At 42.1% G+C, this 25,701-nt stretch overlaps 1 protein-coding gene across 5 annotated transcripts in view; it reads right to left on the bottom strand.

Annotated features, from left to right (window-relative positions):
• The window catches only part of FRMPD4 (FERM and PDZ domain containing 4), an 856,248-nt gene extending 836,324 nt beyond the window's left edge, over positions 1 to 19,924 (bottom strand). For 2 of the 5 annotated variants that reach the window (XM_045472368.1, XM_045472371.1), the window contains exons 1-3: positions 19,230 to 19,584; positions 13,045 to 13,246; positions 5,196 to 5,317 (exon numbers count right to left, since the gene is read on the bottom strand). The gene's annotated coding sequence lies outside the window, so the exon portion shown is untranslated. Of the gene's footprint in view, positions 1 to 5,195; positions 5,318 to 13,044; positions 13,247 to 19,229; positions 19,586 to 19,823 lie in introns of those variants that run through there. The other 3 variants (XM_045472369.1, XM_045472370.1, XM_045472377.1) reach the window with 3 other exon arrangements.
• Positions 19,925 to 25,701: the final 5,777 nt, after the last annotated feature.

Here is a 25,701-nt window from a genome sequence, read left to right as displayed (position 1 = left end):
TCTCAAGAATCCTAAGATCATGACCTGAGCTGAAATCAAGAGTCAGGCGCTTAACCAACCGAGCCACCCAGATACCCCCTAGTTCAGGTTCTTTGAATTCCATGTTTCCAGCTACCCTGTGCTGTGGAATAAGTCAGTTTTCTTATCCACTTCCCTCTATCCAAACTAAAGCAAAACTCTTGTCTGAATAGTTCATGTGGACATGGTTATTCAATAACATACAGGTTCATCCAAATCACAATACCAAAGCTATGGAAACAACCTAAATGTCCATGGATGGATGGATGGATGAAGAAAGTGTGGTCGATCCATACAATGGAATGTTATTCAGCCTTTAAAAAGAAGGAAATTCTACCATTTGTTACAACATAAATGAACCTGGAGGACATTCTGCTAAGTGAAATGAGCCAGTCACAGAAGGGCAAATACTTTATGATTCCGCTTATATGAGGAACTTAGAGTAGTTAAACTCATAAAAGCAGAGAGTAGAAGAGTGGTTGCCAGGGGCTGGGGGAGGGGGAAATGGCAAAATCCTACTCAACGGGTATAAAGATTCGATTCTGCAAGATGAGTGAGCTCTAGAGACCTGCGGTACGACACTGTGCCTACAGTCAACACTACTGCAACGTGCACTTCAAAATTTGTTAAGAGGGTGGATCTCATGTTAAATGTTCTTACTGCAATAAAAGAAATTTTTTCATACACACGCATCCAGAGAACTAGAAAAATTATATATTTACGTGTGCATATGCATACGTATAATTTCCCCCTAACGAAGACACAACCTTTCTACATTCTTGTGGCAAACGACACACTCCAAGAATGCGTGCTTTTGAAGGCCCAGTTTGAGCCATGCTGTCCTACATGGTTAATGACCCCCCTCTTACTCCTTTCTCTGAACCTTGCGTGTGCCTCTCTCGCCGTGCTTGCCATTTTGTAACGCACTTCTTTGTTTTCTCATCTCTTTCCTACTTGTCTGGGAGCCTTTTAAGGTCAGCAACTGCTCTTCTCTATTTCCTTACAGATAAATCTAATTACTTAACACTGGATAGAATGTTCTATAAATACTGGTTGCTCTGAATGAAGCTCTAGATAAAACTCATCACACTTTGAAGGAGGCCCATCAGTATGACAAATTTGAAATTATCTTTACTTGCAATTTGTACGATACACAAAAAAGGAAAATCCATTAAAAAGTACTCGAGTCTTTAAGAACTTGACTTTGATGGCAAAGAGCAAGGAAAGCATGTTGTTCCCCTTGACAGGTATTTATTATTTATCCTTCCTATCAGAACCCATAGATTTTGTTTATCCTTCCTGCTCAATCACCACCAAGAGGTGTAATGGTTGTGAAAGGTCCCTAATGTCTTTGGCACCCTCCTTTCAGCCTCCTATTTTAGGGTAGAACCGATGAGCTCATTTACAGAAAGGCTTGCCAGGCTCTGCATATGGTTTGTAATATAAATAGATCACATCTCAGGCATATCAGCAAGATAGAGGAGGCTTGCCTTCCCCAAAGTCTGCTGAAGTAGAAATTCTCACCTAAAAAAGTACGTAAGCCACCTCTACTTTCTACTTCTCAGGGAATTTAAGGATGTGTTGTGTGAAAATTTCAATCTTTGGCAAACTTAGATGAGTCTTGGACCATCCAAAAATAAAATATTCTAAGACTAAAGGCTAAATGGTAATCCTGTTTAATTTCAGACTTTCACCTGTCATTGGGCTGCATGACTGCATATTTATTAAGATCAATTCAGGCTCACGATCTGGGTTATAACCTATTGCATTAACCTAAACATACAGTGATTTGATTCTGCTTGGTCATTTATAAATAAAACCTCCTAATTCGGTTTACTCGTGATAGGAGTCTCCATTGAAATAAAAAATAAAATAAAAATGAATGTACGACAAAACAAAAGGATCCAGAGATGCGCAATAGTCACAAACGGGCGCTTTTCAATCTATTTTAAAATCTCATTCTTTGAGGTTTTAATACTTTTTTATTTGACATAGTTTAAGACAAGAAGTTGCAAACAATATAGAGTTCTGTGTACCTGCAGCCAGCCAGCTTCCCCAAATGAGAACATCTTCCATAATTATAGTACACTGTCAAAACCAGAAATTGACATTGATAGAATACTGTTAACTAATAACCTTAATTGGATTTCACTCTTTTGCTATCCTGTTTTCGGGGTGGGGATTCAGTGTCTAGTTCTATGTAATTTTATTACATGTTTAGACATGTGTAACCACCACCACAACCAGGATACATGTTATTATTTTAAAACATTTATGAAAGCCCAACTAGGCACTAGACACTGTTAGGCAATTTTACATAATAACCTCATGACGTAAACTTACGATCTCCTTTTTGGAATGAGAACACACATAAAAAAAGGAGAAAGCATACATCTCCCCTTGTTTTGGTCCTTTACCATCAGGCATGTGCCTAACGGGAACTCTTGTCTGATGACATCAATTTCAGTATGAAGGACTGATTTTTAAAATCTTTATATTGGGCCTTCATTAAGTCATAGCTCTTCAATTTTCAAATGTATAAAGAGAAAGTTCACACAAGTTCACACGTCTTCAATTTTTTTTTTTTTTTTTTTTTTTTTTTTTTTTTTTTTTTTTTTTTTTTTTTTTTTTACTACCCTTAGACACAAAGTGAGTGAAGAGATCACAAAACAAAGAGGATCCATCCTGCAGCTCAGGACAGCAAAAGCCCCAGGTCTTAAGTCCCTTTTGCTTTCCCTCAAAACCATAGCAACTCTATTTCTGTTCTTGCTTTTCTCCTGCACCCAGACAATAACATTTTTATCCTCTGAGGATTATTTCTAAAAATAAAATCAGAAAGAAGAAGAAACACAGAAAGGTCTCTATCTTTGGTTTGTAAATGTTACTTTTAACCTGCTATTTAGTTTAGTTCCCCTACCAGAAAACACTCTGTCCACCGCACCGTCTTCAGGCTCCGTGCAGTTAGAAAATGTATGACCTTAATGCTCCATGTGCCCTTGTCCCTTCTACTACCACTGGGGGTCCCAGGAAGGAAACATGGTGGAGCTCAGCGGGGGGCTCAGCCCTGAGCTATGGGCCATTACCTCCACCTCTGCCTTTCATCAACTATTACACCAAGTCCAGCCTAAACAGCTGGGGACTCACAGCTGGGTTTTTCTCCTGCTTCACTGGCCATTCCTCTCAATCCCTTTTCCCATCTTGTCCTCTTCTGACCTCCAAAGCTGTGGACCTTTGGGACCACCCTCAGCCTTTTCCTTAAGACAGTGATTCTCTCTTAACCAAGGGTGATTTTCACCCCACGGGACATGTGGCAGTGTCTGGAGCCATTTTAGGTAGTCACAGCTGGAGGTGGGGTGGGTAGAGGCCAGGGACGCTGCTAAACACCCTACGCTGTAGACTGTAGGATGGGACAGCCCCCACGACAAAGAATTATCCCCATCCCAGGTGTTAATAGTGCCAAGGTTATGAAATTTTGCCCTAAAAGCTCTTACTCAATGCTATGATATACCCAGATCAGTGCACATGCCAACCACTTCTAAATACAATCTCTAGTCCTGCCTCGCCCTGCCAATCCCAGGTTCTTACATGCAACTATCTCCAGTTATGTCTATTACAGCCTCAAACTTAACTTGTCCACAACCAAACTACTGCTGGCATACACGAACGTGCTTCTCCCCCCATCTTCCCCACGTGGACGATGGCATCGGCCAAGGAATTGTCTTAGATTTCAATCCTGATTTTATGGAAATCGTTTGGTGCAGGCATACTATGTGTAGAATCAAAGAACAGTGGAGCTGTTAGGGGTATGTCTCATTCAGGAGATGAGGCGAGCAAGACCCAGAAGTTCTTGAGATATACCTACATGTCTACATTAAACTTGATGGCACAGTCAGAATGAGGAGTATCGTTTCCTACGGCTTCTGTGTCCTAAAGGATTTAATAACCTTTCCTGTAGATGACTTGACTTCCTCAGGTAAAAGACACAGCTCAGTTGCTTCTACTTGTTTTTAGAAGTCATTGCTAGATACACACTTTTGTGGAGGGCAGGGCCCGGCCAACTACAGCCTATGGGCCAAACCTGGGCTGTCTCCTGCTTTGGGCCTTTAGTATGTATGGCCCGTGAACAGAATGACTTTACCATTTTTTAAATAGTTGGGGGGAAAAATTCCAAAGGACAATGATAACTCATGATATGTGAAAATTATGTTAAAAACAAATCTTAGTGGGCGTAAATAAAGTTTTATCAGAGCATGGCATATTCATTCGTTGCCATATCGTCTATGGCTACCTACGTGCTCCACCAGCAAAAACAAGTAGTTGCAACACATACCATGTGGCCGGCAAACTGAAAATACTATCTGGCCCTTTACAGAAAAAGTTTGCTGACCCCGGCATACTGATACGGGCTCAAATTTTAGAGTTTAGAGACAAATAACATAGATTTCAAGTTCACCTCAGCTGGCAATGTGATGTTTGAACATGATCCAACATGTGTGAGCCTCACGTTGAATGAGAATAATAATACTTTCCTTTAAGGATTGTCAGGAGTATGAGAAGTAATGCCTGTAAAGGTTTGGAGCATAGTAGGAACCACTATATAAATCCAATAATAAGAAGAAGCAATATTAACACAAACTTTACCCCTCAAAATTCTCCCTTTGATATGCTTTGAGTTCCTATGTCAAATGCCTTTTCCTAAAATCCAGGCAAATACACAACTTGAAATGGCTGTCCTGGTCCCTTTCATCCATTAGTTGGGTGATGACAGAACAAGTTCTCATCACATCATGTTTTGAGAGCAAACTGGAGGAAGGTTAATATCTTAATAATTCAAATGTCATTGTACCCAGTCATGAATTCCCTGAGTAATTAGTTTCCTGGAAAACTGTCTCCTGAGTGATAAAGGTGACACTATCTGAAAAAGGAAATTATCATGAACTGCCCAATCCTCTCTCCAACTCTGTCTTCCCAAGAATGTCACAAAATAAGTTAACAGAAAATGGGGAACATTAAGTAATTAGCATGTAGAAACAGCCTCCAAGCTACCAGAACACCACTCTTCCAGATTTCCTGGAAGACACTCAGAGTGGCCACATAAACAAAGAATGGCCTTGATGTTTGATTGGCATCCCCACACGCTTCCAGGAGTAACAGACGGGAGCATGCCTGACACTCACCTTGCCTGTAGCCTCCATCGGGGCCTTGACCTCAGCCCTGGCCGCCTCCAGTCCTTCAGAAGATTCTGCCATCCCGGGTGGCTTTTCGGCCTCAGGCTTGTCTCCCGGCTTACATCTCATTCCTGGAGTGGAAAAGAGGTCAATTCTAGCTCTTTTTCTTTGTGCGACCCCATCCTTTTGCCCTCTTGCATCCTGCCATTTTCCCCTGCTCTCTAAGGTGGTTTCAGCTAGATAGTCACTTCAGCCTCCTTAGACTTTCTCTTCCTGCTGAACTGCCCTTTCTATGGTACTTTCTGGGATGATCCACATCTCTCACGAGTGACAAGACGTCATTTTGCTAATTAACATATGGCCTAATTATGGCTGTGTTACACTTTAGAAGACAGAATTAAAGTCTGAAGTGACCTAAGTAATTAGGAGGGGTAGACAGAGACAAATGAAAGCAGCAGCTATAACAGTGGGGGTGAGCAATGACTTGGCCATGTCCTAGGAGGCTGAGAACAACTGGCCATGACTCAGGTGCACGGGCACCTTGGGATCGGCTCCAAGCAGGCTTCTGTTGTAAAAAGGGAGCATCCTATCTAGGACAATATGGGGTTTCCTTTCCTCCTGCTGCTCCTTACCCTCTCCTCCACCATTCCTGGTGCAGCGGTGGTATTCAATAAGAAAGAATATATGAACCAGAAAAAGTCATACCCACAAGGTTGAATTTTCAAATGGTGCTACAGAAGAGACAGGACGGTGGGGGTGGGAGGAATGTGATAGGGGAATTGTTGTTCCTAAGTTGACATGGCTAGAAAGTGGTCCCTGCTCTGCTCGTAAGTCTGTCCTGGGATCAGCACAAACAAGCATGTGATGTGTGCATTGGGTGGGCTCCCCCAAAACTTCACTTTGGGTCAAGAATGTGAGTATAAGTCATTTCTTTAGGACATTTTGGAAACACTGGCAGGGAGTGAAAGAATGAGACAGGGAAGGGAAAAGAGTTGATAGAAGGTATGCTAGCAAGCAAGCTAGCACTGTGGAGCTCAAGCCAGCTGGGGAACCAGGGGAGACAGAGTACAACAGGGCTTGGCTCAACTTTCCCTGTAAGGGCAGAGAGTGAATATTTCAGGCTTTGGGAGCCACACGTTGTCTGTCACAAAGGCTCAATTCTGCCACTGTAGACCAAAAGCATGGATAATACATAAATGAATGGGTATGGCGGTGTTCCAATAAAACATTAGTTACAAAACCAGGCAGCCACCCCAACGGCTATAGTTTATCAACTCCTTGCCATACAATAGCGTTTCTCAAACTCCCATGATGAACTAATTCTTAAAAACTGCCCACTGTCTTTCTTACCAGGTGAGGAGGTTGGAACAGTTATCCACTGATACCCACCCACCATTTTCAAGGGCTGATCCCCCAGATATTGACTCCTGGTCTTTCTCCTGCCATGTACCTGGCACATGGGCCAAGAACACCTCTGCAGTCTGAGAAGGTGGAGAAGCAAAGGGGCTCTCAATAGGAATCTGTAGGCATGTATGCCACGTATGGGAAGAGTGAGAACCAAGAGGTTGTGGACAAGGCACTGTCAGTGTTGCACCATTTTGATTGATAGGGTAGAAAGACCGCAGGCTTTGGAAGTAGAGAAATCGAGGTCAAAGTCCTGCTTCTGCCACTTAACCTCTGTCTTTCCCTTTCCTTATTCTAAAAATGCATATAATATGGTAAGTGTTGGGTTGAGTTTTGGGGATCTTCTTTGAAGATTTTTTTAGAGTAGTTGTAGGTTCACAGCAAAATTGAGAGGACGGTATAAAGAATTCCCTTATATCCTCTGCCCCACACACGCACAGCCTCCCTCATTTTTAACATCCCCACCAGAGTGGTACATTTGTTACAGATGATGAACTTACACTGACACATCGTCGTCACCCAAAGTCCATAGTGTACCACACAGTTCACCCTTGGTGTCGGACATTCTATAGGTTTTGACAAATGTATAATGACACGTATCTATTACTATAGTATCATACAGAGTAGTTCCACTATCCTAAAAGTTCTCTGTGCTCTGCCTATTCGTTCCCCACCCCCTCTGCCCCACTCCCTGGCAAACACTGACTTTTTTTTTTTACTGTCTCTATAGTTTTGCCTTTTCCAGAGTGTCATATAGTTGGAATCCTACAGTATGGACCCTTTACAGATCAGCTTCTTTCACTTAGTAACGTGCATTGAAGATTCCTCCATAGCTTCTCATGGCTTGATAGCTCATTTCTTTTTAGTGCTGAATAATATTCTATTGTCTGCATGGACTGCTATTTGTTTATCCATTTGCCTACTGAAAGACGTTTTGGTTGCTTCCAAGTTTGGGCAATTACAAATAAAGCTGCTGTCTATATGTGGTTGCAGGTTTTTGTGTGGACATAAGCTTTCAACTCCTTTGCATAAATACCAACAAATGCAAGTGCTGGATCATATGGTAAGAGTATACTTGATTTTATAAGAAACTGCCAAACTGTCTTCCAAAGTAGCTACAGCCCTTCACATCCCTACCAGTAATGAATGAGAAAGCTCCTGTTGCTTCACATTCTTGCCAGCATTTGGTGTTGCCACTGTTCCAGATTTTGGCCAAAGAGGCCTGTTGTTCTTTTCATTTGTATTTCCCTGATAACATACGATGTAGAGCATCTTTTTATATGTTTAGTTCACCATCTGCACACTGTCTTCAGTGATGTGTCTGTTAAGGTCCTTGGCCCATCTTTTAATTGGGTTGTTTTCTTATTGTTGAGTTTTAAGAGTTCTTTGTATATTTTGGATAGCAGTCCTTTATCAGATATGTCTTTTGCAAATATTTTCTCATTCTGGGTTGAGTTTTAAATGGCACAACAAGCCCTAGCATATGTGGAACATTTGGGCACATTAACAAGAGCTCAGTAATAACTCCTTCCCCAGAAAATTCCAAAATCACATAAAAAGTTAGAGCTAAAAGGGATCCAATGGATCATCTCCATGAACCACTATTTTTCTCCCGTATCCTCCATGTTACATCAACTGTACTCACTCACCCAGGTTAAGTGTGGTAAAGGTGGTGAGGATGAGTCACAAAGGAGATGGGGCTGCAATAGGAACCTGGGAAAATGAATGGGAGGATGAGGTCGAAATAGTAAATGTTTAGTAAGCACCTAGTATATCCTAGGCTCCATAGGGTATACATTTAAAAAGAATGAACCGTCATTATGTTTAAAGAATTTATGGTTTGGGGGTGGGAGGGAGAGTAGGGTGGGTGTTGGGTATTGAGGAGGGCACCTTTTGGAATGAGCACTGGGTGTTGTATGGAAACCAATTTGACAATAAATTTCATATATTAAAAAAAAAAAGAATTTATGGTTTAATGAGGGTAGACCAAAAAAGTCCTAAGATGAACAGTGATATTCAATTGATGGCCTACTAAGTGGCAGGGATCTTCCTAGATTCTTTGTATACATCAGCTATAATCCAACTGACAACCATGCAAAGAAAACTGTTGACTTCATTCCAAAGAGGAAAGTGATGCTCAAGGAGACGAGTGACTCACTCCAGGCCATCCAGCTAGTGAGAAGCAGAGCTGAGATTCAAGCCCAGGGCTGTCCGATTCCAAAGCTCACGCTCTTCGCATACCAAGCTACTGAGGAAAAGCTTGTAAGACAAATCACACACCACGTCACTGTGAAAAGTGCAACCTGGACTGGGAAAAGGACACACAAAGACTTAAGATCAAAAACAATCAAACTATGAAAAAAAATAGCCTAATGTTATAACTTAAGTTGGTGAAAAATGGAAATAGGAAAAGTGGGACCACAAGATTGAGGGCTTTGACCGCATGCCTATGGGTTTTGAAGGGCTTTTCCAAGGCAACAGACACCAAAAACTCTCAATGGGATTTCCCCAGGAGCTAGAAACAATAAATTAAGACTCATCTGAAAATATTAATTAAAAAAATAAGTGAAAGTATGATAAGTCCAAGAACTAATATAAAGTTATATGTCAACTATACCTCAAAGGAAAAACAAATTTTTAAAAAAAAAAAAGTTTAAATGTTTAAAGTATGTACTATTTTAAAAAATAGTGTAGGTGCACCTGGCTGGCTGAGTCAGTAGAGCATGCAACTCTTGATCTCAGGGTTGTGAGTTTGAGCCCCATGCAGGGTGTAGAGATTACTTAAAAATAAAATCTTTAGGGGCACCTGGTGGCTCAGTGGGTTAAGCACCTGACTCTTGATTTTGGCTCAGGTCATGATCTCACAGTTTGGGAGTTTGAGGCCCATGTCGGGCTCTGTGCTGACGTCTCAGAGCCTGGATCCTGCTTCAGATTCTGTGTCTCCCTCTCTCTCTGCCCCTCCCCTTCCTCACATTCTGTCTCTCTCAAAAATAAATAAACATTCAAAATAAATAAATCGGAATGCAAGCTGGTGTAGCCACTCTGGAAAACAGTATGGAGGTTCCTCAAAAAACTAAAAATAGAATCACCCTACGACCCAGCAATTGCACTACAAGGCATTTATCTAAGGGATACAGGTGTGTCGTTTCGAAGGGACACATGCACCCCCATGTTTATAACAGCACTATCAACAATAGCCAAAGTATGGAAAGAGCCCAAATGGCCATTAATGAATGAATGGATAAAAAAGATGTGGTACACACACACACACACACACACACACACACACACACACAATGGAGTATTACTCAGCAATCAAAAAGAATGAAATCTTGCCATTTGCAGCTATGTGGATGGAACTAGAGGGTATTATGCTTAGCGAAATTAGTCAGAGAGAGACAAATATCCTATGACTTCACTCACATGAGGACTTTAAGAGACAGAACAGATGAACATAAGGGAAGGGAAACAAAAATAATATAAAAACAGGGAGGGGGACAAAACAGAAGAGACTCATAAATATGGAGAACAGAGGGTTACTGGAGGGGGTATGAGAGGGGGGATGGGCTAAATGGGGAAGGGGCACTAAGGAATCTACTTCTGAAATCATTGTAGCACTAGATGCTAACTAATTTGGATGTAAATTTAAAAAAATAAAATTAAACAAATAAATAAAAAGTAGAGGAGTTGATGCATAACAAAAAAAATAGACTCGTTTCTGAACTTAAATAAATAAATAAAATCTTTAACAAAAAAAATTATTTTTTTAAGTATAATAAGGGAGAAGACTAGTCCTCACAGGAACTTAAATGTATTATAAAGCAACAAGAATTCAAGTAGTGCAGCAGTGGTTCAAGAACAGACAAAAGTTAATTAATACAAGAGGAGAATCAGTAGCCCAAAAATGAGCTTATTTTTTAATTGAAGATTTAATAACGCATGAAAAACAACAGAAGAGAAAAAATCATGTTACATATGCTGTTGGAAAAAATAGATTAGGAAAAAAGTATATTCTTATTTTGTGTCAGCTATCAAGTTAAATTTCATGTGGACTTAGGAGATTTTTTTTTTAAGTTAACTACAAAAAAATTTGAAGAAATTCAAAGTCCGAATGTAATTTCTGATACAATAGCCTTAGAAAATAATGAAACCTATGAAAAAGGGAAAATACAGAAAGCATTTCACACATCTGATGTTCAAATGAAGGTGGAGTTAAGGAATGACAGTACTTCAGCCCCAGAGAATAAGATATGCCCATTCAAATAATTACAAAAGCTATAGCAACATAAAAAATATTTAGGCATGATATACTATGAGAAATATGACGTATTAGTTTTCTGTCACTTCTGTAACACATTACCACAAACTCTGCTGCTTGAAATGACACATATTTATTAGCTTACTATTTTGGACTTTAGACGACACAGGTCCTACTGAGCTAAAGTCAAGGTATCCAGCCAGGCTACCTTCTCTTCTGGAGGCTGCACAAGAGAATCCATTGGCTTTTCACAACCTCTGGAGGGCACGCACATTCGTTGGCCCGCGGCCCTGCCCTCCTTCAAAGTCAGCAAAGGCCAGTTGAGTATTCCCGTCAAATTGCTCTGACTTCCCTCCAGTCACATTTCCCTCAGAGTCTCCTGCCTCTTTCTTCCACTTTAAAGGACTCTTGTGATTACACTGGACCCACCCAGATAATCCCAGATAATCTCCATATTTAAAGTCAACAATAAGCAGACTTTTTCCTGCTGCAACATTAATTTCCAAATTTTTATGTCACCTGACAAATTACCAGTCTCAAGGAATTAGGACATGAACATCTTTGAGAGTCCATTATTCCGCCAATCACATATGGTTTTCAACAGGTAGAAAAATATACATATATAAATATAACTATATAATAGGGCAGTGGGATGGTGGGTGAATATTTGCTATTCTATTTTCCAAACCCTTTGCATTGTTTAATAATACTTCTATAATCTTTTTTAATTTTTTTTAATGTTTATTCATTTTTGAGAGAGAGACAGACAGCATGAGCAGGGGAGGGGCAGAGAGGGAGACAGAGAATCCAAAGCAGGCTTGAGGCTCTGAGTCGTCAGCACCGAGCCTGATGCAGGGCTCGAACTCACAAACTGTGAGATCATAACCAGAGCTGAAGTCAGCCGCTTCACCGACTGTGCCACCCAGGCGCCTCTATAATCTTTTGCAGACAAATGAGTGGTGGCTGATGGGGGCAAAATCTGAGAAAGATTGGCTCAATTTCAGCCAGTGTGGTGCTGGGCTAGCACATTAACATGTATTACATTGCTGCAGTCCTTGCTTTCTTTCTGAATGTTTGTAGATTCCTCTCGGTCCGGGACCACCAGGTGCAGCCCTGACCCATCAGGGTGGTCAGCAACTCTTGCCAAATAACGTCCCACTATACCCAGCACAGGCACGCGACCGCCATTCATTCTTCTGGGCCATTAAATCTCTGTGTGGAGCCTTCCTGTCACAGTGCCGTGCAGAGGTGATGCTCTGGCCTCCCACATGTTTGCCAGAAGACGCTGAGGAAGAGAGCTAGCCAAGGTGGGAGCTGAGGGAAGTGAGTGGGAAGCAGGGAAGCAGGAAGGTAAGCAGATGTTTAGGCATTCGCCTTCTTTACATTTTTTCAGAACGAATGTTCTGGAGCAGAGCCAAGTAGTATTTCCATTCAGGGATGTACAGAGGAATATTTCAAGGCAGGCAAGTCACACTGGGGCAGGGGACGGCACAGAGCAGGTCACTGACTGGCAGGGACCAACCAGCAAGTCAAGGCTCAGGGGGGAGCCAGCTCTAACGGCCGCCATCACCTCTAACAAGACCGGAACAGGAGAAACAACCTCTCAGGGCTATCCGACCTTTACTATTCACAGTTGGTGGCCCAGGGGCCACGGTGCACCCGTCAGCTGGCACCATGTTAAAATGCAGATTCTGATACAGAGGCCTGCCGTGGGCCTGAGAATCTGTGAGAGTCTGCACCGTTAACAAACTACCAGCTGATGCCGATGCTGTCGGCCCATGGACCACACTCTGAACAGCAAGGTCACCTGGGAATGAGCAAGAGCTACAAAGATTCATGTCCCACCTCCAACCTACAGAATCAGGTACATCCCCAGAGGCATTTTGGGTTTTTGCTTGTTTGTTTATTTTGGTGACCAGAATCTTTAATTCCCCCAAATGGGAAATCTTAATTATTTACCTACAGGGTTTATAAGCCCTTTTGTAAGGAAATAACAAAAACAAAAAATCGACACGTCTCAACCATTTAATTTCGAGCACTAACTATACATTCTGTTTGATACCAGAGTGCAAAACATAAAAGGCCTCCCTCAGCTGTGGCTGGTCCTCATAATTGGCACAGCCATTAGGCTGACATCTATGACAGGTCTTTTATGGATATATGTTGCTTCCATGAAGGGATCCCGGTAAAACATACCTTGCTTAGAAAGAAGTCCAAGCTTCAGCTAACCCAGAGGATGCTTTTGCTCTGAAAGGGCAGCTGCGGACCTCGGAGCTTTCTGACACGCTCTCTCAGACAGGACGGCGGGGGCTGCGGGTGCCGTTATCCAGCAGAGGCAGCAGGACCACCCCTGCACAAGCCCGGAGATGCCAAGAGGTAGGAGACACGGGAGGCAAGGCTTAGGAGGGAAACAGCAGAAACAGGAAAAATTATCTTAGTGCGCACAAACCCCTCTCCCAAGAGGAGCATGATCGATGCAAAGATGGCATCTGTAGCTACAGGAATTTCTTGTTTATGCTCCTTAATATTTGCTTACAATTTCCATATTTACCACCAACATGGTAATAAAGTTGGTACGCATGCATCTGTCTCCCCCTTCGAACTCTAAGAACCCACATCCTCAGAATCTTGTACGTGGGTGGAACTGAATAAGGAGCATTCTCAGTATGTATGCCAATCCATAAAATAGGTATTGAAAACATTACACAGGTAAACACATTTCCAGTTCACTTTTCAAAAGATCTTAACAACTGGGTATGTAAGTGCCCTCCCGTTGAAATGGTGTTAATTTTTTTGTCTTTGCATATACTATTTTCTCTGCTGAAACAAACTGGGAAAAAAACAAACAAGTATTCAACATTTACTAAGAGAAAAACGTGTCTCTCTGGATTCGCCTGTGAAGGTGGAAAACTCTATGCAACATTGCATGTTCATCTGCGTCAACGTAAATCATAAATTACAAGTTGCATTTGCATTTGAGATAATTTGCATTACTCTGACCTAGTCAGAAAGCTGGGATTCCGTTATGTGAAGCAAAATCATGGCTCTCCTGTTTAGGAGTTTGAGAAATCTATTTTATATCCAAAAGAGCCAATTGCTGACTATTAAATCTGTCCTAAACAATACCTCTGTAGAGGATGATTGATTTAAAATACAGTACAGGGACCGCCTGGGTGGCTATGTTGGTTAAGCCAACTTGATCTTGGCTTAGGTCATGATCTCACAATTCGTGAGTTTGAGCCCCGCATCAGGCTCTGTACTGACAGTGTGGACCCTGCTTGGGATTCTCTCTCTCCCTCTATCTCTCCCCCTTTCCTTCTCTCTCTCTCTCTCTCTCTCTCTCTCTCTCACACACACACACACACACACACTCTAAATAAATAAATAAATAAATAAATAAATAAATAAATAAATAAATTTAAAATTCATGTTTAAAATTCTATGGGCCACCTGACTGGCTCAGTCAGTGGAGCATGTGACTCTTGATCTCAGGGTTGTGAGTTCGAGCCCCTTGCTGGATGTAGAGATTACTTAAAAACATAAAATGTTTAAATTTTTTAACATTTATTCATTTTTGAGAGACAGAGTGTGAGTGGGGGAGGGGCGGAGAGAGAGGGAGACACAGAATCGGAAGGAGGCTCCATCCAGGCCCTGAGCTGTCAGCACAGAGCCCGAGGTGGGGCTCAAACTCCCGGACCGTGAGTTCATGACCTGAGCTGAAGTTGGACGCCCAACCGATTGAGCCACCAGGCATCCCAAAAACATAAAATCTTTAAAATAATCTATTAAAACACTTCACAACTTTAAACTACAAAACTTGTCCTTAAGGAACATCTAATATACATAAATCAAATAATTAACATCACTTAGTAACACAGTTAACAATACTGTCAAGTGTTTGAATTTGAGGCACCCGAATTCGAAACAAGGGGAAAGTCTCCATCATTTTGTGGGAAAACAATTGCATCAGTCTTTTAATTAGACCAGAAGTAACGATACAACATGTATTTTGATAGAGAACCCACAGGTTTCAACAGCTCGGTTAAGCTGGGAAACACAACTGTGGCACCGAGAAAACGCACAGGGGACTGCACTTGTAGCTGCCCTGTTCTTCCCTCCTCCTTCTCCCCAGCTCAGTAAATGGTAACTCCCCGGGGTTTAGGACAAAAAACATGCAGCGATTGCTGATGCTTCCCCTTCTCTCACATCCAAACCTTGAGAAAATTCTGTCACGTCTGTCTTCAGAGTATATCCAGAATGTTCTCCCCAACTTTCTTGCTATCACTCATGATTTCTAGCTTGGATTATTACCATAATATTTAATCCTAAAGTATTCATTCGTTCAAATGTTCATCATCCACCCGTCCAACAGCTACTGAGAAACAATCACTTAAATCAGACATTTGGGTACTTAGGTACACAGAGATTGCCCTTTTGGCCTTTACAAGAGGAATTATTTCTGACCCATCCCGAATCTTCCTATGGTGCATTGTTCTAGGACATAACTGCCAGGTGCTAAACAGTCAATACTGAGAAAACTGATGGCTAGGTAGAATCATTTTTCAAGTTGGGATTCTAGTACTTTACTTCTAAACCAGATTAAATTGGAGCATGTAACTGATATGTCATTAAGTTATCCTGATAGATCACTCTAAATGGTTTTTGACATATAACTCAGAAGGAATAAAAAGAATTGGATGACATTACTATATTAAAATTCTTTTTGCTCCTATCAACTTGAATGAACAAGATGTTCTCCCCTTTACATAACTAAAAATAAGAGAGGGGCACCTTGGTGGCTCAGTCGGTTAAGCATCTGACTCTTGATTTCAGCTCAGGTCATGATCTCAGGGTTCATGAGATAGAACCCCAGGTTGGGCTCTGTGTTGACAGCAGGGAGCCTGCTTGGGATTCTCTCTCTCCCTCTCCCTCTCTCTCTCTCTTTCTGCCCCTCCCCTGCTCACGCATGCCCTCACATGCCTGCTCTTTCTCTCTCTCTCAAAATAAGTAAATATTAAAAAAAATAATAAAAATAGGGGCGCCTGGGGGGCTCAGTTGGTTAAGCATCTGGCTTCGGCTCAGGTCATGATTTCACAGTTGGTGAGTTTGAGCCCCACACTTGGGTCTGTGCTGACAGCTCAGAGCCTGGAGCCTGCTTCAGATACTGTCTTCCTCTCTCTCTGCTCCCACCCTGCTCGCACTCTGTCTCTCTCTCTCAAAAAACAAATAAATATTTAAAATATTTTTTAAATAAATAAAAATAAAAGAGAAAGAACTGATGTTGAACTCTTGTCAGATTCTAGCAATGAATACTATCTATCCATGGAAACTTAAGCTAAATGATAAAAAGCCCCATCTCATTAAGAAATACACTGTAATCAAATATTACTTTCATAATTATTCAAAATTGGGATATTTACACTTTTAATTAGCTATATACTAGTAATAGTTATACAGGTTTCCCTCACTATCCGAAAGTAGAGCATTCCTATGAAACCTTTCATAAGCCGAAAGGGCATAAAGTGAAGAAGCAATTACCATTAATTTACATTGAAAAATTTGTGAGTGCGCCCAGACCCAAAACAACCACTTCTCTTAGGCTTTTCTGATACCTTAGAACATATCTCGCCAATAGATGCACAAAATAGATGAAGATATAGCAGAGTTGCTATTCAAAAGCTATGGCTGCTTGATGCTGAGATGCTGAGTGTTATTCCTAGGGAAGGAGCCTGGTGGCGCCACTCTCCCTCGGCGTGAACCCTGCTGGGGGCGGGAAGCTGAGGCTATTTTCTCTTTTCACCTTATTAGTAAAAGCAAAAATCCTCTTGGGATTTCTTTCGGTTAGCAAAAACAAGTGCTAATGTAGGTCTTTTGAAAAGCAAAGTGGCATAACGCACACTTTCAAAAAGCAGAGGATACTTGTAATGATTACAAAAAAATGTTTCTCTGGATTGACTTAACATTTAGAACTTTACGACTGCAAGATATGCAATAAATTTAAATATACACACATTTTTGCTGCAGGAAAGAATGATAACCAGTAAGACTTTTCATTCCTGAAACCACACTACATAAGAGTAGAATTCTGTAGGTCAGGGCTTAGCACAGCACTAAGAACGTTTTGGGCTGGTTAATTCCTTGTTGTTGGGGGTTGCCTTATGCACTGTAGGATGTTTTGCAATACCCCTGGCCTCTTCCCACTAGATGCCTGTAGCCTCCACCCCGTAGTTATGACACCAAAAACGTCTTCAGATATTGCCAAATGTCCCCCAGGAAGCACTAGTCCCTAAATCAGAACCACTGCTATAAAGGATAGAATAGCAATATAATATAAAGCTTTGACTATCAAAGAGCTAGTTCGCTTTTTTTAAGTGGATGACATGTATGAAAATAATTCCGTTGCATACATTTACGCAAGAGTGTAAAATAACATTTTATAATGCACTGGAAATTATGTTATTTGCCATTATTTAAACTTATGGGAAGAACTTTAAATGTTAGCTTCAAATCCATTAGCCAAAAGCATCCTGATTTTAATAATTAGGTGGGTAAGGTACATTGACATTCACTTACTAATCTTTTTTTGAAACCCTAATAAAGTACTTTAAAACACTCTTGAGTTTATCTCCTATGGCTCTAATCCTTTTTCCCCCCTTGAGGAACGTATTAAGTTCTTGAAGGCTACCTTCTTGACAAAAATGTAGAAAACTGAAATGAAAAAAAAGTATCAGGGCTTTTCAACAAATGTAAAATATTTAGATACAAAGCAAATATTTTTCAAGATTCAATTTGTATAGACTAGTAACCTTTTTTTACTTCCACTCTCCAAATAACACCTATTCAATTCCAAAGATTTGGAAGAATAGTTTTTAAAAATTTTTTTTAATGTTTGTCTATTTTTGAGAGACAGAGAGAGCAAGCCCTAGGCGGGGCTTGAACTCACTGAACGTGAGATCATGACCTGAACAGAAGTCAGACACTTAACGGACTGAGCCACCCAGGAGCCCCTGGAAACAGAATAGTTTAAGAAGTCCAAAGAACTTTTCCATACATCTTTTCCTTAAACCTGTTACACTCACCTAAATAGTGTCTCACTAAGCCCTAATTCTCTCAGCTCAGTTTACTGACAAGAATGCCAATGGAATAATTCACTCTAGCCAAAAAATAAAAATGTATGTAGTGCTTTTATTGTCTTAAAGCGGTTCCACATAAGTTATCTAATATTAATTGAACCTAACTTCAGAACAGGTAGAAAAGATGTTAGGGGTAAGAAATTCGCTTAGTTTGCAATTCAGTAGCGTTTACCAGAAGCGTTTACCAGAGCTGACATCTCCAGACCAATTACACCAAACTCTTCTTCTTCTTCTTTTTTTTTTTTTTTTAACGAAATCCTCATCTAAGTTTCTGCTCATAACTTCACAAGGTCTGGAGTTTTGAGGTGCCTGAAGGCAGATTAAATCAACCTACTGCCCAACATGGCAGAAAGTCTTCAGTTGTAGCAGCCAAGTTTCTTAGTCACTTTGTACAAGGCTTTGAACACTAAATCTTCCCATCTATATTCACTGTAATATCATTCAAATCACATTAAAAATCACTTTAATTTTGATGTATTATCCAGATGTCCTAAGGTTGTTCTCAAAGTTTGAATCCTTCCATCACGAAGGACACAACATTAACCTCAACAGGGCTTCTCAAAAGGATGGCAATCCCTTTTACAATCAAATAGCTGTGGACAACCATACAGACAATTGATTTTGATAATCCAATATAGATCCTTCTCATTCAGCGTCAGTAGAGCTGATCTACATGCCAGTTACTAGGGTCTTCTAAAAACCATTGTTGTATCCCTAAAATTAACTCAGTTAAGGCGCAGATAATGAATACCGTGTCAAGAATTACTTGTTCCTCAAAATAACAACTACTCCCATTTTAACTATTGTAGCGCTAAAGTAACAAAATGCGTTGTAATTATATATTCGCAGCTACTGCTAGAGTCCAGGTCCCCTAAAACTTATACCAGAGCGGGGCGCCGTACTTCAATATTTCTGAGGGTTGGGTTTTTTTTTTTTCCTCTTTTTTTTTTTTCTCAGTGTGGCGTGAATCCGACCTAAACTGACCGTGTGGAGCGCCAAGCGCCCACGGCTCCCCAAGGCTACCGCCACAGAAAGGGTTCGGGGGCCCGCGGGGCCGGACGGAACCCGGAAGACGGGGGCGAGTGGGCGGCGCGGGGGCGGCGCGGGGGCGGCGCGGGGGCGGCGCGGGGGCGCCTGCTGCTCCTCAGGGACCCTCAGGGATCGCGCCGGGAAATTCCCTTCGCCGGAAACAAGGAGCCGGCTGCAGAGCCAGGCTGGGAATGCAGGCGGGGAGAGAAGCAGACCTACACTTGCTTTTTTTCGTGCCCACTGAGGGAAACTTAAGATGTCTCCACGGATACGTCAGACGCCACAACGCATGCCTTTCCCACGCTCTGCGCAGGCTCGTCCTTGACCCAGAGGCTCCGCCCGCTCCGCCCCGGGCGCAGGCCGTGATGACGTATCCGGCGCAGGAAGGACGTGCCCGCCCGTGCTGCGCGCGCCGGCTGGAGGGGAGGAGCTGCAGGAGACTTCCGCAATTGGCTTCTCTTTTTTTCCCCCCTTAAAGGACCCCTGGCCCAATAGTGAGAGACGGGCCCTAGTAAAACTCGAGAATCATAAAAGATTAACTATTACTAAAAGGCATTTCGCCACCAGAGCTCGCGAGTTTATCCCTCCTTCAGAAGCTCGCGCTCCGGTCCCAAGGAGCCGCCCCCCGAGACCGCCCCGCCAACCCGCGCTTTAGCTTTCCGGGCAGCTTCCAAACGCGCGTGCTCCGCCCCGCCTCATCAGCCCAGCCAGCTCGCCCCCCGGCCCCCCCTCCCTTCCTGGGAAACCGGCGCGTGGGAACTGGGGTGAGCGGCCTCAGGGAGCGTCAGCACCTCCTCTTTCCTAGCTTCCTACACTGTTGCTTTTCGGTGTGAGATCTTCCGGCTTCTCTCTCCTTCCGTGCGTTCCTCCTTCTCTCTCCGTAGAGTGCCTGCTCGCTCAGCAGGCGGCCCCCGCAACTCTCGCTCCCCGCTAATCTCTTTTATAAACCTTCCAGGTGATTCTGATGCATGCTCAAGTTTGAGAACCACTGGTCTAAGGACCCCGAGCCTTCACAAATCCAACTCCTGTCTCCCCCAACCAGTATCTAGAAGGGGGATCTTGGGACGGACGCCACCGACCCCGTGGCCAAAGGGTGAACACGGAGCAAGAGAGGACAAATGAAACTCCCCTTCTCTCACTCAGGGCCAACATGCTGTTGGAGCAAGTGTCAAGCAGCAGTTCCCCTCTACAGCACCCCCACATACTGCTGTGTCACTAAAATATTAAAGCAATTTCACCATAGCTGTGTAATATAGCCTCACTTCTCCCTCCTCTCCTGTTCGTATAAATCTGGGAAAGAGGTGTGCCATTGGCCACTTCAGAGCATGGAGTGTGTGTGTGAGATTATGTCACATGGGTGATGTGATCAATTTTGGGTGCTCCAAGTGAAAAGGGATTGGGAGCCACTGATCCGTAAAGTGATCCTCCAGCAGGGCAGCTGCTCAGACTTTAATGGGCATATCCCCAGGAGACCTTGTAAAAGTGCAGGTTCTGCTTCAGTAAGTCTGGGGTGGGGCCGAAGATTGTGCATTGTAAATAAACTCCCAGAGGATACTGATACAGTTGGTCCATGGATCACGTTTGAGTAGCAAGGTATTGCAGTACACCCAATTCCCAGTGTTCCTGGCTTTGAGAAAGATACCTGGGTATAGGGTGATCAGCCGTTCCGCTTTGCCTGGGATTGAGGGCGGTGCCAGGATGGTGTTCCTGGTATTCCTTGCTAAAACCAGGAAAGTTCCAGACAAAACCAGGAAGAATTGGTCCTCCAACCTAGGTGCCTGACAGTCAGTAGTCAGGGAGCAAAAGGCAAGCTGACACCCTGCCCGCAGCAGCCCCCCACCGCCCGCCAGCATTCACATTCCTCAGGTATTCCTGGCCGCCCAGGAACAAAGGAAAGGGAAAAACCAACGGTTAACCGATAAAGATCTCAGTCGTGCAGGCCAGGAGTCTCCATCCGTTTACAAATATCTTAGTAAATTATAAGAAGAAGACAATCTTATCAATAGCCTAATCTCCAGAAACCTACAGACTCAGTTTCCTGAGCCCTAGCATCACCCTCCCCTCCACAGTGATGTCGGGAACAAAGGCCAGAAGGAAGTGGTAGGTTAAATTAAATTTCCTTACAACCTGCAGCCCATTGACAGATACTTGAGATAGGCCGAGTATAACAGCCTTCCAGGAGTTCCTTACTGTTACAATGTTAATGCCTTACCAGAGGGAAAACAACCTTAGCTTGACAATAGTGAGGCCTCAGGTAGCTATAGGAATCCTCTTTAGCATATCAAGGTCCTTTTGGAGGCCTCCCTTTTGCCTTTATCTCTCCCCAATCTCATAGTATATAACCAGTCATTCTTCACAACCCCAGTGCTGCTCTTTCTACCTAAGGGTCCTGTCCCCACGCTTTAATACAATCACATTTTTGCACCAAAGATGTCTCAAGAATTCTTTCATGGCCATCAGCTCTGGACCCCCACCCCCCAACACCACTCCAAAACCCCATCATCACGTTTACTAGAGAGAACAATTCTTGTCAAGTATACCCTACCCCCGACTAATCTCTAACTGATCACAACTCTTTTTGCCTGTAACAGAGCCTAGACTTGGCCTCCTTAGGATCCTTCTCAACACTGAGTTCCAGCAACCACTACGAAACAATTAACATTGGCAAAGGAAACTGTAAGGGTTAAATTGTAGTGTAGGGCTAACCTGTAGCCTTGAGAAATAACAGCTTTGTTTTGACACTAGGTTAAGAGATTAACAGCCTTGTCCTATCAATCAAGGGAACAAAAGTTCAAGGAAAATCAACTGGATTAGTGTTTGATTGGATTGGGGCAAGGGCGTGTCTGAACTGTTTCCACCCCCATCTGGGAACTATTTCTTTGTTCTGTTCCCAGGTGATGATAAGACAAAGTGGTCGGCTATAAAAACTCTGTACCCCGGCTGTTCCAGGCCACACTCTGATCCAGAGTGTCGGTCGGCCTTGCCTCTCATTGCAATAAACTTTGTTGTGACTGTCACTGGTGCCCGTAGCATTCTGTTTCAAGAGTTGTGTGGATGCAACAAAACGAAACCTATTTCCAAATATTAAAAGGAAAATCACAGGCCCCAAATGGAGCCACTTAGGCCCAAACACTAAACCATGGCTTAGTACCTAACCTAATTGCAATTTCCACCTCCCCCAGAAATGTAGTCCAAAACTGGTCAGTCGGGAAATTTCCCCATAAGCACCAATGAGGTAATCTGTCACATGGCCCTCTTCATCCCCCACCAAAGGTACAGCAGGTAATCTACATGCTAATATCTTCTGGTCTTAACCCTAAGAGAAAGTAGCCTTGCCTGGAATAATGTTTTTTTGTTTGTTTTGGCAATAACTTCCTTGCCTCACCTTCTTTTCCATAGACACCTTCCATCTTGTAGAACTATCCTACGACCCAACAATTGCACTACTAGGCATTTATCCACGGCATACAGGTGTGTTGCTTCAAAGGGACACATGCACCCCCATGTTTATAGCAGTGCTATCAACAATAGCCAACGTATGGAAAGAGCCCAAATGTTCATCGACAGATGAATGGATAAAGAAGATGTGGTATCTGTGGGGTGTGTATATACACACACACACACACACCATATATATGTATACATATACATACCATATACCATATACATATATACACACACATATATATACATATATGCATATGTATACACATATACATACATACACCCAATGGAGTATTACTCAGCAATCAAAAAGAATGAAATCTTGCCATTTGCAGCTACGTGGATGGAACTAGAGGATATTATGCTAAGCGAAATTAGAAAAAGATAAATACCATATGACTTCACTCATGAGGAATTTAAGATACAAAACAGATGAACATAAGAGAAGGAAATCAAAAATATAAAAACAAGGAGGGGGACAAAACATGAGACTCTTAAATACAGAGAACAAATTGAGGGTTGCTGGAGGGGTTGTGAGTTGGAGGGGTGGGCTAAATGGCTAAGGGGCACTAAGGAATCTACTCCTGAAATCATTCTTGCACTATATGCTAACTAGTTTGGATGCAAATTAAAAAAGAAAGTAACAAAGAAAGAAAGAAACCTTCCATTTTGTACATCTCTTCAGAGCAACCCCTCTATTTGCTGGATGGAATGCTGCCCCATTCATGAATGGTTTCATAAAGCCAACTGGGTCTTCAAATTTACTCCATTGGATTTTTGTTCTTTAGCAACCGAAGTTGGAACTAGAAGAAGGGGTTGCATTGCTTATTGCTCTCTCCACAGAAATGACAGACATGATGATGATGATGGTGGTGGTGATAACTCATCAAACCTTGGTGTGTATTAAGGGGGAGAGGGGTCATTTTTTATATTTGTGTGGCAGTAAATGGAGGTGGGAATAACCCATCCAGATCACAATGATTGGTTATACATGCAGCCTGGCATACTGGAAAATTCATATTTAGGAAAACACAGGTTAGGGTCTGAACCAGTGACGTAATTGCCAGGAGCCTCTCCCATCTGAAGGCTTGATGGGGAAGAATCCACCTCCAAGCTTACTCAAGTGATTGTTGACAAGATTTACCTCCTCAAGGGCTGTTGGACGGAGAGCCTCAGGTCATCACTGGCAGTTGGCCAGAGGTCACCCTTTGTTCCTTGCCACTTTGGCCTCATCCAGTTTGCTTCATTCAGAGATGGCCCATGAGGTGAGTCAAAGAGAGTGTGACTATTTTGTAAATAAGTCTTATAATACCAGAAGGACATCCAGTCACTTTTGCCGTATTCTGTTGGTTAGAAGCATATCACTAGGTTCAGCCCATACTCAAAGGGAGGAAACTTACACAAAGGCATGACCACCAGGAGCTGGAGATCATTGAAGACATCTTAGAGACCACCTACTACAGGTATCTCTTACTGAAATTACTGTTTCCATTCCTGCTTCTAGAAATGAAAGCACAACTACTCCTCTGTCACACCATTCAAGGAATAAAAAGAAAAGATGATGTGTACTTTATTTGTTGTCATGGTGCCGTATCAAGACAATAAGGTTGTTAGAGTTAAAAGAAAAAAACAACTAGGGTTGTTAGGGGAGCAACCATGGAAACATCAGTCAGTGTGTAGTTTAGGGAAATGTTTGTAAGTTGGCCTTTTGTCTTTGTTCATGCACAGTCCATGAAACCTCCTCCTCTTAGTTGTTACATAGTCTTCCCTGACTTCCCAACTTTGCTAAAATCTCAACTCTTCTGAAAGTGTTCCATGATTAACCCTCTCCAGTTCCAACCACTCTATTCATTGAATAACTTCAAATAACTCATGAATAATGGTACCTATATGTCAAGAGTCAGCTATGTCGCTTGAGAATGCCTTCTCCCCATGAGTGTAAAATATTTTCATATTATGGACTGTGGCCACCAAAATCATTGGCATTGAAAATAAAAACAGAGTTGGAAAGGATCTTAGGAATTATCTCTTTACTAGTTCTCAACCTTGACCGAATATTTGGAATCACCAAGGGGGACTTTTAAAAATCTTGATGTCCAGTGCACATCCCACAACAGTTATATTAGAATCTCTAGGGGTAGGACTCAAAACATTAGTGTTTTTAAATCTCCCCAGTACTATAATCAAGATTTAGAACCATTGCTCTATTTTAGAAAACAGATGTCCAGGAGGTAGATTGACTTTCCAAAGATGACACAGCTAAATAGTAGCAGAACCAGCAGCACTGTGCTTTCTTTAGAGCTGGTACTAAAGGACTAAATTCTATGCTGGGTATGATCCAAAGCGTGGTCGCAACTTTGGCTGCCTAATAGAGGCACATGGAAGCCTATTAAAATACAAATTGCTGTCCCCACCCCAACAGAGATTCTGATTTAAACTTTTATGAAGACTGCCAGGTGATTCCGTTTTTTTTTAAGATTTTATTTTTAAGTAATCTCTACACCAAATGTGACGCTGGAACTCAGAACCCTGAGATCAAAAGTTGCACGCTCTACCAACTGAGCCAGCCAGGCGTCCCTCATCAGGTTATTCTAATGTGTAGCTAGGGTTGAGAACTAATGCTGTAAAATTTTTAGCATATGTGTTATATTTCTTAAACACAGACCACAAAGTAGGAGGATGTGTCTCCTTCATGTCCAAAGGACTTTATCAGAATGAAGTCATATCACTGAATTCTTAATATCCAGAAGGAAAATGTGGAATAGACATAATACATTAAAACTATCCCCAACTTACGGGAATTCCTCTCTGAAGAATGAGGAAGAATTCCAACAACATGCTTCATTGTTTAAAACCTTAATACCAGAAGAAAATATAACACTGATCATGTGAGAATCAATCCAAGGCATAACTTAAGGGAATTTGTGAAACGAATATTATTTTAAATATGAGATGTTCGAAGGTAATAGGAACTGCAGATATGCTCCTAGGAACCTTGAGTGAGTCAGGATGAAGACTTATTAAGGAATGAGGATGTGGAAATGCCCAAATTGGGATTCAACCAAGGAAAGTGTATTAGGTATCTATTGCTACATAAGAAATTACCCTAAAAATAAGCAGTTTAAAAATGTTTATTATCTTACAGTTTCTGTGAGTAAGGAACTTGGAAGCAACTTAGGGGACTGGTTCTGGTTCAAGGTCTCTCATGAGACTGCGGTCATGATATTAGTTGGGATATAGTCGTACA

The sequence above is a fragment of the Leopardus geoffroyi genome, chromosome X (assembly GCF_018350155.1).
Source record: "Leopardus geoffroyi isolate Oge1 chromosome X, O.geoffroyi_Oge1_pat1.0, whole genome shotgun sequence".
Classification (NCBI taxonomy): domain Eukaryota; kingdom Metazoa; phylum Chordata; class Mammalia; order Carnivora; family Felidae; genus Leopardus; species Leopardus geoffroyi.
This window is presented reverse-complemented; position numbering and strand designations above follow the sequence as displayed.